The 11,073-nt window shown below is 40.4% G+C and overlaps 2 pseudogenes; both read right to left on the reverse strand.

Annotated features, from left to right (window-relative positions):
* Positions 1 to 394: 394 nt before the first annotated feature.
* On the reverse strand, positions 395 to 557 carry LOC112441118 (U2 spliceosomal RNA; annotated as a pseudogene).
* Positions 558 to 8,465: 7,908 nt separating this feature from the next.
* On the reverse strand, positions 8,466 to 10,853 carry LOC100988960 (eukaryotic translation initiation factor 2 subunit 2-like; annotated as a pseudogene).
* Positions 10,854 to 11,073: the final 220 nt, after the last annotated feature.

An 11,073-nucleotide genomic window follows, 5' to 3' on the forward strand; every position in this document is an offset into this window, starting at 1 on the left:
GGTATAACAATTCTACATATGTATGTACCTAACAACAGAGGTGCTAGAAACTGACAGGACTGAAAGGAGAAATAAACAAATCCACAGTTATAGCTAGAGACTTGAGCATTTTAAGTAACAGAACTAGAGAGAAAATCAATAAAGATATTGAAGACCTGACAACTCTGTCAACCACCTTGACCTAATGAATATTTATAGAACAATATACCCAACAATAGGGGAATATATTATTTGTGAAGTGCTTGAAACATTCAAACAATATGAACTATATTCTGGGTCATTAAAAAACAACTCCACAAGTTTTAAAGAATTGAAATCATACAAGTATGAAGTCAATACATACAACTTGAAGTCAACAATACACACAACTTGAAGTCAATACAAGTCATACAACTTGAAGTCAATAATACATAGTTGGGGATTTTCCAACTATGTATTATTGACTTCAAGTTTAACTCAATTTTAAGTCAAGTTTAATTCCCCAAATATGTCCAAATATTTGGAAATTAAACAACACACTTCTACACTTGATCTTAGCCAAAAGGCCGAGAAACGATAAACAACACACTTCTAAACCTACTGATCAAAGAGGAAATCACATGTAAAACTAGAAAATTTTAAACGGTGGCTTGTGCCTATAATCTCAGCTACTCTGGATGCTGAGGCAGGAGGATCACTTGAGGTCAGGAATGTGAGAGCAGCCTGGGCAACATAGCAAGACCCCATCTCTAGAAACAAAAAAAATTAAAAATTTGGCTGGGTGCAGTGGCTCACGCCTTTCATCCAACACTTTGGGAGTCAAAGGCAGGCAGATCACTTGAGCTTGGGAGTTCAAGACCAGCCTAGGCAACCTGGTGGGACCCCCATCTCTACCAAAAATAGAAAAAATTATCTGGGGGTGGTGGAGCATGTCTCTATTCCCAGCTTCTTGGGGAGGCTGAGGTGGGAGGATTGCTTGAGCCCAGGAGGCAGAGGTGGCAGTGAGCCGAGATTGTGCCACCGCATCTTGGCCTGAGTGATGGAGTGAGATCCCATTTCAAAAAAAAAAAAATTAGCTGAGTATGGTGACACACACCTGTAGTCCCAGCTGAGGCTAAGGCAGGAGGATCACTTGATACACATATGCATACATACATACATATATGTATGTAGGTGTAGTTATATAATATATATAGGTATGTACAACTATAAATTTCTTCCTCAGCACTGCTTTAGTTACATCCCATAAATTTTGGTATGTTGTATATTTGTTTCATTCCTCTCATAGTATTTTATAATATCCCTTGTGACTTTTTCTTTAACCAACGGGTTATTTAGGAGTGTGTTGTCTAATTTCCTCATATTTGTGAACTTCTCAAATGTCCTTCTGTTGTTTATTTCTAATTTTGTTCCATTATAGTTGGAGAAAAATACTTGGTATTACTGCAGTCAATTTAAATGTATTGAGATTTGTTTTATGGCCTAACATATGGTCTATCCTGGAAATGTTCCATTCCCACTTGAGAAAAATGTATCTTATACTGTTGTTTGGTAGAATGTTCTATAAAAATCTGTTAGGTCTAATTGGATTATAGTATTGTTCAAGTCTTTTATTACCCTCTTGATCTTCCGCCTATTTGTTTTATTAGTAAAAGTGGCATATTTAAGTCTCCAACTGTTATTTTTTAATTGTCTGTTTCTCTCTTCAATTCTGTTATTTTTTTGTTTCATGTATTTTGGGGTTCTGTTGTTAATTACATATGTTTGTAGTTATGCCTTGCTAATAAATTGCTATTTTATCATTAAAATATATCCCTTTTTATAACTGGTAACAATTTTTGCCTTAAAATCTATTTTGTGGGATATTAGAATAGCCACTGCAGTTCTCTCTGAGTTACTGTATGCATGGTATAGCTTTTGCCATCTTTTTTTTTTTTTTTTTTGAGATGGAGTCTCACTTGTCACTCAGGCTGGAGGGCAATGGCATGGTCTCGGCTCATTGCAACCTCCGCCTCCAAGGTTCAAGCAATTCTCCTGCCTCAGCCACCTGAGTAGCTGGGACTACAGGCTCATGCCACCATACCTGGCTGATTTTTGTATTTTTAGTAGAGACAGGGTTCACTATGTTGGCCAAGCTGGTCTCGAACTCCTGACCTCGTGATCCACCTGCCTTGGCCTCTCAAAGTGCTGGGATTACAGGCGTAAGCCACCACGCCTGGCTGCCAACCTTTTACTTTCAACATATTCATGTCTTTGAATCTAGTGTGTCACTTGTAAGACAACATATAGTTGAATCATTTTTTAAATCCATTCTGCCATTCTCTTACTTTTGACTGGGGTGTTTAATCAATTTCAAGTCATTACTATTAAGGAAGGAATTATGTCTGCCATTTTGCTGTGTTCTCTATATGTCTTATGTCATTTTTCCTTTCTATTTTCCATTATTGTCCTCTTTTGTATTAAATAGATATTTTCTAATATACCATTTTAATTCCTTTGTCATTTCTTTTTTTTTTACTATGTATATTTTTGAGTCATTTCCCTTGTTGTTTTGGAGATTACAATTAACAACTTAATTTAACAATCTAGTTTAGGTTACTACCAACTTAATATCAATAGTATACAAAATCTAGCTCCTATGTAGCTCTGTTCCCTTTCCCCTTCTTTGCAATGTTGTCATAATTACATCTTCATACATTGTGTGCCCATCAGCACAGGTTTATAATTATAACTTTATGCAGTAGTCTTTAAAATCATTTAAAAGAAAAAAAGAATTATAAGCAAAAATATATTCATATGGTCTTTTATATTTATCTATTTAGTTACCTTTACCAGTGCTCTTTATTTCTTCATGTGGTCTCAAATTACTGTCTCGTGTTCCTTCATTTCACGACGGACTCCCTTTAGTATTTCTTGTGTGACAGGTTTGCTAATGACAAATTGTCTCAGTTTTGTTTATCTGGGAATGACTTACATTTTGCTTCATCTTTGAAGGTTGGTTTTGTTGGACATAAAATTCTTGGTTGACAGTCTTTTTTTCAGCACTTTGAATGTCATCCTATGGCTTTCTGGCCTCCATGGTTACTGATAAGAAGTCAGCTGTTGATCATGTGAAGGGGCTCTTCTAAATGATTAATTGCATTTCTCTTTCTTCAAGACTCTTTTCTTTGGATTTTGACAGTTTGATTATGATGATGTGTATAGGTGTGGATCTTTTTAAGTTTGTCCTAGTTGGAGTTCATTGAGCTTCTTGGATATGGAGATAAATGTTTTTCAGCAAATTTATTTTGTTTTTCAGCAAAAAATGTTTTTCAGCAAATTGTTTCTTCAAATATTATTTCTGTCCTTTTCTCTTCTACTAGGACTCTCATTATGTGTATGTTGGTATACTTGATAATGTCCCACAGGTCTCTGATGTTCTATTCATTTTTATTTATCCTTCTTCCTTTCTGTTCCTCAGACTAGACAATCACAATTGACTTTTCTTCAATTTTTCTTCAACTGACTTTTTTAAGAACTTCAAGATGTCTCCTGCATGAACTTGTAGGTTTTGTTTGTGAGTTATTGTTGACTCTAAAGGAACACCTCGTTGCAGAAACAGGAACCAGGTCTAGGAGTTTTACTGTCAAGCCATATAAATATGCCTGACAGTAGGCCTTGAGCCATTTAATATATTCTTCACTGATAATTCTGGTGTTTCCTAGAGATCCAATGGATCCAAAAAGACTTTTGCTGAGTCTTGGTTTTTACTTAATCACATTTGCTTGTGAGTCCCTCTAGTGAATTTTTAATTTCAGTTATTACACTTTTAACATTTTTAAAAACATGATTTCCTTTAATGCTTTGAACACATTTAAAATATCCTCAAGTATAGTTTCTATAGATTGCTATTTTCCTGTGTAAGAACAATACTTTATTTCTTTGCTTGTCTCATAATTTTATACAGAAACCTGACATTTCTTTTTTGTTGTTGTTTTTTGAGATAGAGTCTCACTGTTGCCTAGGCTGGAGTGCACTGTTGCTATCTCAGCTCACTGCAACCTCTGCCTCCCGGACTTAAGCAGTTCTCATGCCTCAGTTTCCCGAGTAGCTGAGACTAAAGGCATGTGCCACCACGCCTGGCTAATTTTTGTATTTTTAGTAGAGACGAGGTTTCACCATGTTGGCCAGGCTGGTCTCAACCTCCTGACCTCAAATGTCCCGCCTGCCTCAGCGTCTCAAAGTGCTGGGATTACAGGCATGAACTACCATACCGGGCCAAAAACTGACATTTCTAATAATACAATGTGACTACTCTGGAAATCAAAGTATTTCCCCTTCTAAGGACTTGTTGATGTTGTTTTTTTGTTGTTGTTGATGTTGGGTTTTTTTTTAGTGGCTTTTCCAAATGAATCTGTGAAGTATGTCTTCTTTGTCACTGAATTTTCTGCTCACTTAGCTTAGTGGTCAGCTAGTGATTAGATAGTTACTTAAATGACTGAATCTATTTACCCTCCCAGCCATTTCCAAGAGGCTCTGTGTATGTTTGTGTTGGGGCACCCTTCACACTCAGGCAGGCATTTAAAAATGCTGACTTAGCTTTCATCATTTTTTTGCAGTGCCTCAAGGTCAGCCAGATGTTGTGTTAGAACTTAGGACCTTCTTAGGTCTTTCCTGGCATGTGGACAGATTTGAGCATGCACATAAGCCCATGTATGTGCATGGCCTTCTAGAGTCCCATGAATATGTCAGCAGTTTTTTTGTTTTTTTGAGATGGAGCTTAGCTTTTGTTGCCCTGTCTGGAGTGCAATGGCGCAATCTCGGCCCACTGCAACCTCTGCCTCCTGGGTTCAAGCAATTCTCCTGCCTCAGCATCCCGAGTAGCTGGGATTACAGGGGCCCGCCACCATGCCTGGATAATTTTTGTATTTTTAGTAGAGATAGAGTTTCACCATGTTGGTCAGGCTAGTCTCGAACTTCCGACCTCAGGTGATCCGCCAGCCCTGGCCTCCCAAAGTGCTGGATTACAGGCATAAGCCACTGCACCCAGCCCCTAATTTTTGTATTTTTAGTGGAGACGGGGTTTCACCATGTTGGCCAGGCTGGTCTCGAACTCCTGACCTCAGGTGATCTGCCTGTCTCAGCCTCCCAAAGTGCTGGGATTACAGTTGTGCGCCACTGCACCCAGTCATGTCAGCAGTCTTGAAAGCCTCCTATGGACACCTCATTCCCTAGCTCTTCTTTCGATGGGTTTTTTTTTTTGTTTGTTTATTTTGGCTGGGGGGCAGCTTGTTTGCCTCAAATGTTACCACTACCTTAGTTAGCTGCATGTTAGCCATGCTACTGATTATTTTCAACAAATGTCCCAGGTGAAAGGCTATTCTCACCGAGCGGGGTCTGAGTTGGGTCAAATAAAGGCAAACATTTGTTTTTTTTTTTTTCGAGACAGGGTCTTGCTCTATCACCCAGGTTGGAGTGCAGTGGTGTGACCATAGCTCACTGAAGCCTCGAACTCCTGGGCTCAAGCAATTCTCCTGCTTCAGCCTCCTGAGTCGCTGAGACTACAGGTGTGTGCCACCACACCTAATTTTTTTTTATTTGTTGTAGGGGCAGTGTCTCACTCTGTTGCCCAGGCTGGTCTTGAACGCCTAGCCTCACACAATCCTTCCACCTCAGCCTCCCAAAGCAATGGGATTATAGGCCTGAGCCACCGTGGCTGGCCAAGGCAAGTCTTGTGAATGAGGGTTTCCAGGGAATTGTCAGACAGGCCAAATAAGGACAGTTCTTAAATAATGCTATTTTGGGGATCTCCAAACCCATTCGGTCCTAGCAAGTGGCTGCTAGGCTACTGGTCTTCACTATGATTGTAGAACTGTTGGTTTTGAAGACTAATGAGGAGTTGAGGAGAGTGTTGAGAATAAGGCAAGTTAAAACACCACAAAGCTCACCATTCTTACTGAGATACAGCCTTAAAAAAAAAAGTTCCTTGGGTTGTTGCAAAGCTTTGGTTAATTTCAGAATTCTGAAAATTTTTATTTTACAAGTTATCTCAATATTCTCATTGCTTTTATGGAGGAATAGGTTTTTAGAGGCCCTTATGCCACCATTCCTACTGACCTCACCTCATTCAGTTATTTGAAAGCATCATGCCATTGTCTGCTTCAATTTTTTCTGTTGCAAAATCATAGTCATTTTAATTATTGTTCCTATGAAAATAATCTTTTTCTCCTTGGTTACTTTTTTTTTTTCTTTGAGACGGGGTCTGGCTCTGTCACTCAGTCTGGAATGCAATGGCACGATTTCAGCTCACTCCAACCTCCATCTCCCAGGCTCAAGCCATCCTCCTACCTCAGCCTCCTGAGTAGCTAAGAATATAGGCACGCACCATCATGCCCAGTTCGTTTTTGTATTTTTAGTAGAGACAGGGTTTTGCTATATTGCCCATGCTGGTCTTGAACTCCTGGGCTCAAAGCAATCTACCTGCCTCTGCTCTTTGGTTAGTTTTAAGATATTTCTTCATCTTTGGTTTTTAGCAGTTTTTCTCTGATATACCTCAGTGTGACTTTGTATGTATCCTGCTTAGGGTTTATACAGTGCTATAGACCTAATTGTGTCTCCCCACCCCCCAATCCACATATTGAAGCCCTAACTCTCAATGTGAATGTATTTGGAAATAGGCCCTATAAGAAGTGAATTAAGGTTTAATGAGGTCTTGAGGGTGGGGTTCTGATACTACAGAATGTGTGCTTGTAAAGAAATACCAGAGAGCGCCCTTTACCCCGCATCCCACTCTGCCATGTAAGAACACAGCGAAAAAGCACCATCTGCAACCCAGGAAGTGAGCTCTCACCAGAACCCAACTGTGCTGGCACCCTGATCCCAGACTTCCAGCCTCCACAATTTGAAAACATTTCTGTTCAAGCCACCCATTCTGGCTGGGCGTGGTGGCTCACACCTGTAATCCCAGAACTTTGGGAGGCCAAGCCAGAAGGATCACCTGAGGTCAGGAGTTCGAGACCAGTCTGGCTAACATGGTGAAACCACGTCTCTACTAAAAATACAAAAATTAGCCAGGCATGATAGCACGCATCTGTAGTCTCAGCTACTTGGGAGGCTGAGGCACGAGAATGGCTTGAACCTGGGAGGCGGAGGTTGCGGTGAGCCGAGGTTGCGCCACTCTGCTCCAGACTGAGCACAACTCCATCTAAAAAAAAAGCCACCCATTCTATGGTATTTTATGGCAGCATGAGCTGACTAATACATAGAGCTTCAGTCCCATTCTTTTTTTCCGAGATGCCAGTTACATGTATGTTAGACTTCTTTACCATAACCTCTTTATGTTTCTCATCCTTTTGCCTACCCATGCCTTAGTAACAGATGACCCTTAAATAATGCAGGGGTTAGGGTGCTGTCCCACCCCATGCAGTCGAAAATTTGTGTATAACTTTTTTTTTTTTTTTAAGATGGAGTCTTGCTCTGTTGCCAGGCTGGAGCGCAGTGGGATGATCTTGGCTCACTGCAACCTCCGCCTCCTGGGTTCAGGGTTCAAGCGATTCTCCTGCCTCAGCCTCCCGAGTAGCTGGGATTACAGGCGTGAGCTACCGTGCCCAGCCGTGTATAACTTTTGACTCCCCCCAGAGCTCAGCTATGAATAGCTTACTGTTGACTGGAAGCCTTACTGATAACATAAACAGTCCATTAACACATATTTTGTATATGTATTATATACTGTATTCTTACAATAAGTAAGCTACAGGGAATAAGATGTTATTTAAAAAGTCATAAGGAAAATATATTTACTATTAAGTGGAAGTGGATCATCATAAAGGTATTTGTCTTTATGGTCTTCATGCTGAGGAGGAGGAAAAGGAGGAAGAGGAAGAAGGGGGGGGAGGAGGAGGAAGGGTTGGTCTTGCTGTCTCAGGAGCAGCAGAGGTGGAAGAAAATCTATGTATAAGTGGATCCACACGGTTCAAGCCCATGTTTTTCAAGGGTCAACTGTAACTATTTTCTTACAACTATCACCCAGTCTTTTTCTCTTTTTAACTGAATAGCCAGTAAGTAAATCCATCTCGTTTGTAATTTTTTGCATTTTTCAATTCTAGAATTTCCATCCGATTACTTTTTATAGTTTCCAGCCAAAGTACTCCATCTTGTCTTTAAAGTTTTTGAAAATTCAATTTTTAAAAATCTTGCTTGGGCTGGGCCTGGTGGCTGTGGCCTATAATCCCTGCACTTTGGGAGGCTGAGGTGGAAGGACTGCTTGAGGCCAGGAGTTCAGGACCAGCCTGGGCAACATAGGGAGACCCCGTCTCTACAAAACATTTAAAAATGACACCAGTATGGTGGCATGCACCTGTAGTCCTAGCTACTTGGGAGGCTGAGGTGGGAGGATCACCTGAGCCCAGGAGTTGAAGCTGCAGTGAGATATAATCACACTACTGCACTCCAGCCTAGATACAGAGCAAGACCCTGTCTCAAAATCTTGTTTTGCAACTCCATTAGCTGTATGGTGCTTTTTTTTTTCACAGTTATAATAACTTTAATTTATCTTGCATTTTACAGAAACCTATGAACAATTTTTAAAAAGCACCTCCTTACCTCATATCATGTTTCTCTGACAGGTGTTAAAGTAGGCAATGAGTATGTCAACAGCTTGAGCATCAGCGTCTTGTAAGCACTTCAGACCAATCAACCACTCGCCAAAAATCTTGGCAGGTTTTTTATCTTGTTTTTAATACAACGGTATATCCACTCTGATGGCAAACCTGTCCAGCCACATCTCCACAACACGCTTTGCAAAATCAGTGATTAGCAAATTAGTTAGCTTTGGCACGGTGGTGTGCTCACTTGCCCATTACAGCCTGGTAGCTGATTTTGATGCTGGTAACAGAACATCTAGAATGACAAGTTTCGCACTGTAGGAAATAGATTCGCGTGTCCTTCTGCAGGATTGTGTCCAGTAATCGGCACGTGTGACAAGTGACATATTCCTTGATATATCTTCTCAAGACATTTTCTATCTGTTTCTGTTGGAATCTTCCTTTGATTACAAGTTGGTTATTACCATCTATAGAACCACTTGTACCCAATTCAGCCAACAAAAATGCACGGAGATGTTTGGGCTGATGATGTAATAGTTTACAGATATGTGTAAAGTTGACAAAAGACGTTTTCTTGGTTCCTACTCGGACGACCTGTGGAGGTTTCATGACAAATTTCCTTATGTCCCCAGCAACCATACCTGGATTCTTTTCCCTCATGATGTTGAACACTCGATTCAGTAGCTCCTCATATGTGTAGTCTCTTTCTGAGCCTGCCCAAGCAGGGCCTGTCTGATTACTGAATGAGATACCATCATCTTTTTTGCTGTCTTCCTCTTCTAGAACTTCATCTTTCTCTAGTATTTCATCCTCATCTGGGAACTTGACCTTCTTCTTCTTCTTTTTATTGCCAAGCATAATGTCAAGGTCATTCTCTGGTTCAGTTGGTTCTTGAACATCACTTTCAATCTTAAGATCCTTTACACCTTCTTCAGCTTCATCAATATCAAATATCTTTTTAGTTTTTTTTTCTTTTTCTTTTGATTAAAGAAGTTCAAGTCATCTAGATCACCAGCAGCATCTTTTTTCCTAGTGTCCTCTTCATCAGCTTCCAAATCTTTGTCCTCAGTTGGCTCTGGCCCCACTTCTGTTTCTGAAGGCTGGGTTATCTCTGTTTGGGTATCCGCTCCCTCATCTAACATAAAAGGCTTCTTTTTCTTCTTTTTCTTTTTGCTCATAGTAGGATCAAAAATCATCTCGTCCCCAGACATGGCTGCGGCTCGAGTGGGCTTGGCACGGACGGGAAGTCAGACGGGTCAGCCCCAGACCCCGGCTGCAGCGCTGCTCCTGCTGGTACCTCTCTCACCACCGCACTGGTGCTTTGTTGTTGTTGTTGTTGTTTTTCTTTCTTTCTATTGTCTGTCTTTTCTCTTGGTTTTGGATCAAGGGCTGTCTCCTTGTATATCAGGGTTGTTTTTTTTTTTTTTTTTTGAGATGGAGTCTTGCTCTGTCGCCCAGGCTGGAGTGCAATGGCAGGATCTCGGCTCACTGCAACCTCTGCCTCCTGGGTTCAAGCGATTCTCCTGCCTCAGCCTCCAAAGTAGCTAGGACTAGAGGCGTCTGCTACCACACCCAGCTAATTTTTTGTATTTTTAGTAGAGACAGTGTTTCGCCGTGTTAGCCAGGATGGTCTCGATTTCCTGACCTCGTGATCCGCCCGCCTCGGCCTCCCAAAGTGGTGGGATTACAGGCGTGAGCCATTGCGCCCGGCCCGTATACCAGGTTCTTTTTTTAAGGAGTGTAAACAGCTATATTTTATGGGTGCACAATATTTTTAAAATTGTAACATTTAAGAACTTTTTCATATCTGCTAATTAATTCTACGAACAATATTGATGCCTCTTTAATATATGATAGGACACTATTTACTTATTTTCTTTTTAAAAAATTTTTAATTAAAAAAAAAAAGACTATTGGCTGGGCGCAGTGGCTCATGCCTGTAATCCCAGCGCTTTGGGAGGCCAAGGCGGGCAATCACCTGAGGTCGAGAGTTTGAGACCAGCCTGGCCAACGTGGTGAAACCCCATCTCTACTAAAAATACAAAAATTTAGCCAGGCATGGTGGCAGGCACTTGTAATCCCAGCTACTCGGGAGGCTGAGGCAGGAGAATCGCTTGAACCTGGGTAGCGGAGGTTGCAGTGAGCTGAGATTGCCCTATTACACTCCAGCCTGGGCAACAAGAGCGAAACTTCGTCTCAAAAAAAAGAAGAACCTAGTAACAGTACACTTTCAATTCTTCTCTTTAATCTTTTCTATGATTGTTTTTATTCATAAATGTGCAATAAACCCATAATACATTCCACTATATTTCTTTTTGAAAGTCAATAATTTTTATAGAGATCAAAAATAAAAGTAAAAAAGTTTTTATATTTAATTTTAGTCATTTCCAGAATCTTCATTTTTTGTGTGTAGATTTCTTTGCTTTGTGTATAATACCAGATTCTGTGATATCATATTACTCTTGCTTAAAGAACTTCCTTTTTTTTTTTTTTTTTTTGAGACAAGCTCTTG

The sequence above is a fragment of the Pan paniscus genome, chromosome 8 (genome assembly GCF_029289425.2).
Source record: "Pan paniscus chromosome 8, NHGRI_mPanPan1-v2.0_pri, whole genome shotgun sequence".
Lineage (NCBI taxonomy): Eukaryota > Metazoa > Chordata > Mammalia > Primates > Hominidae > Pan > Pan paniscus.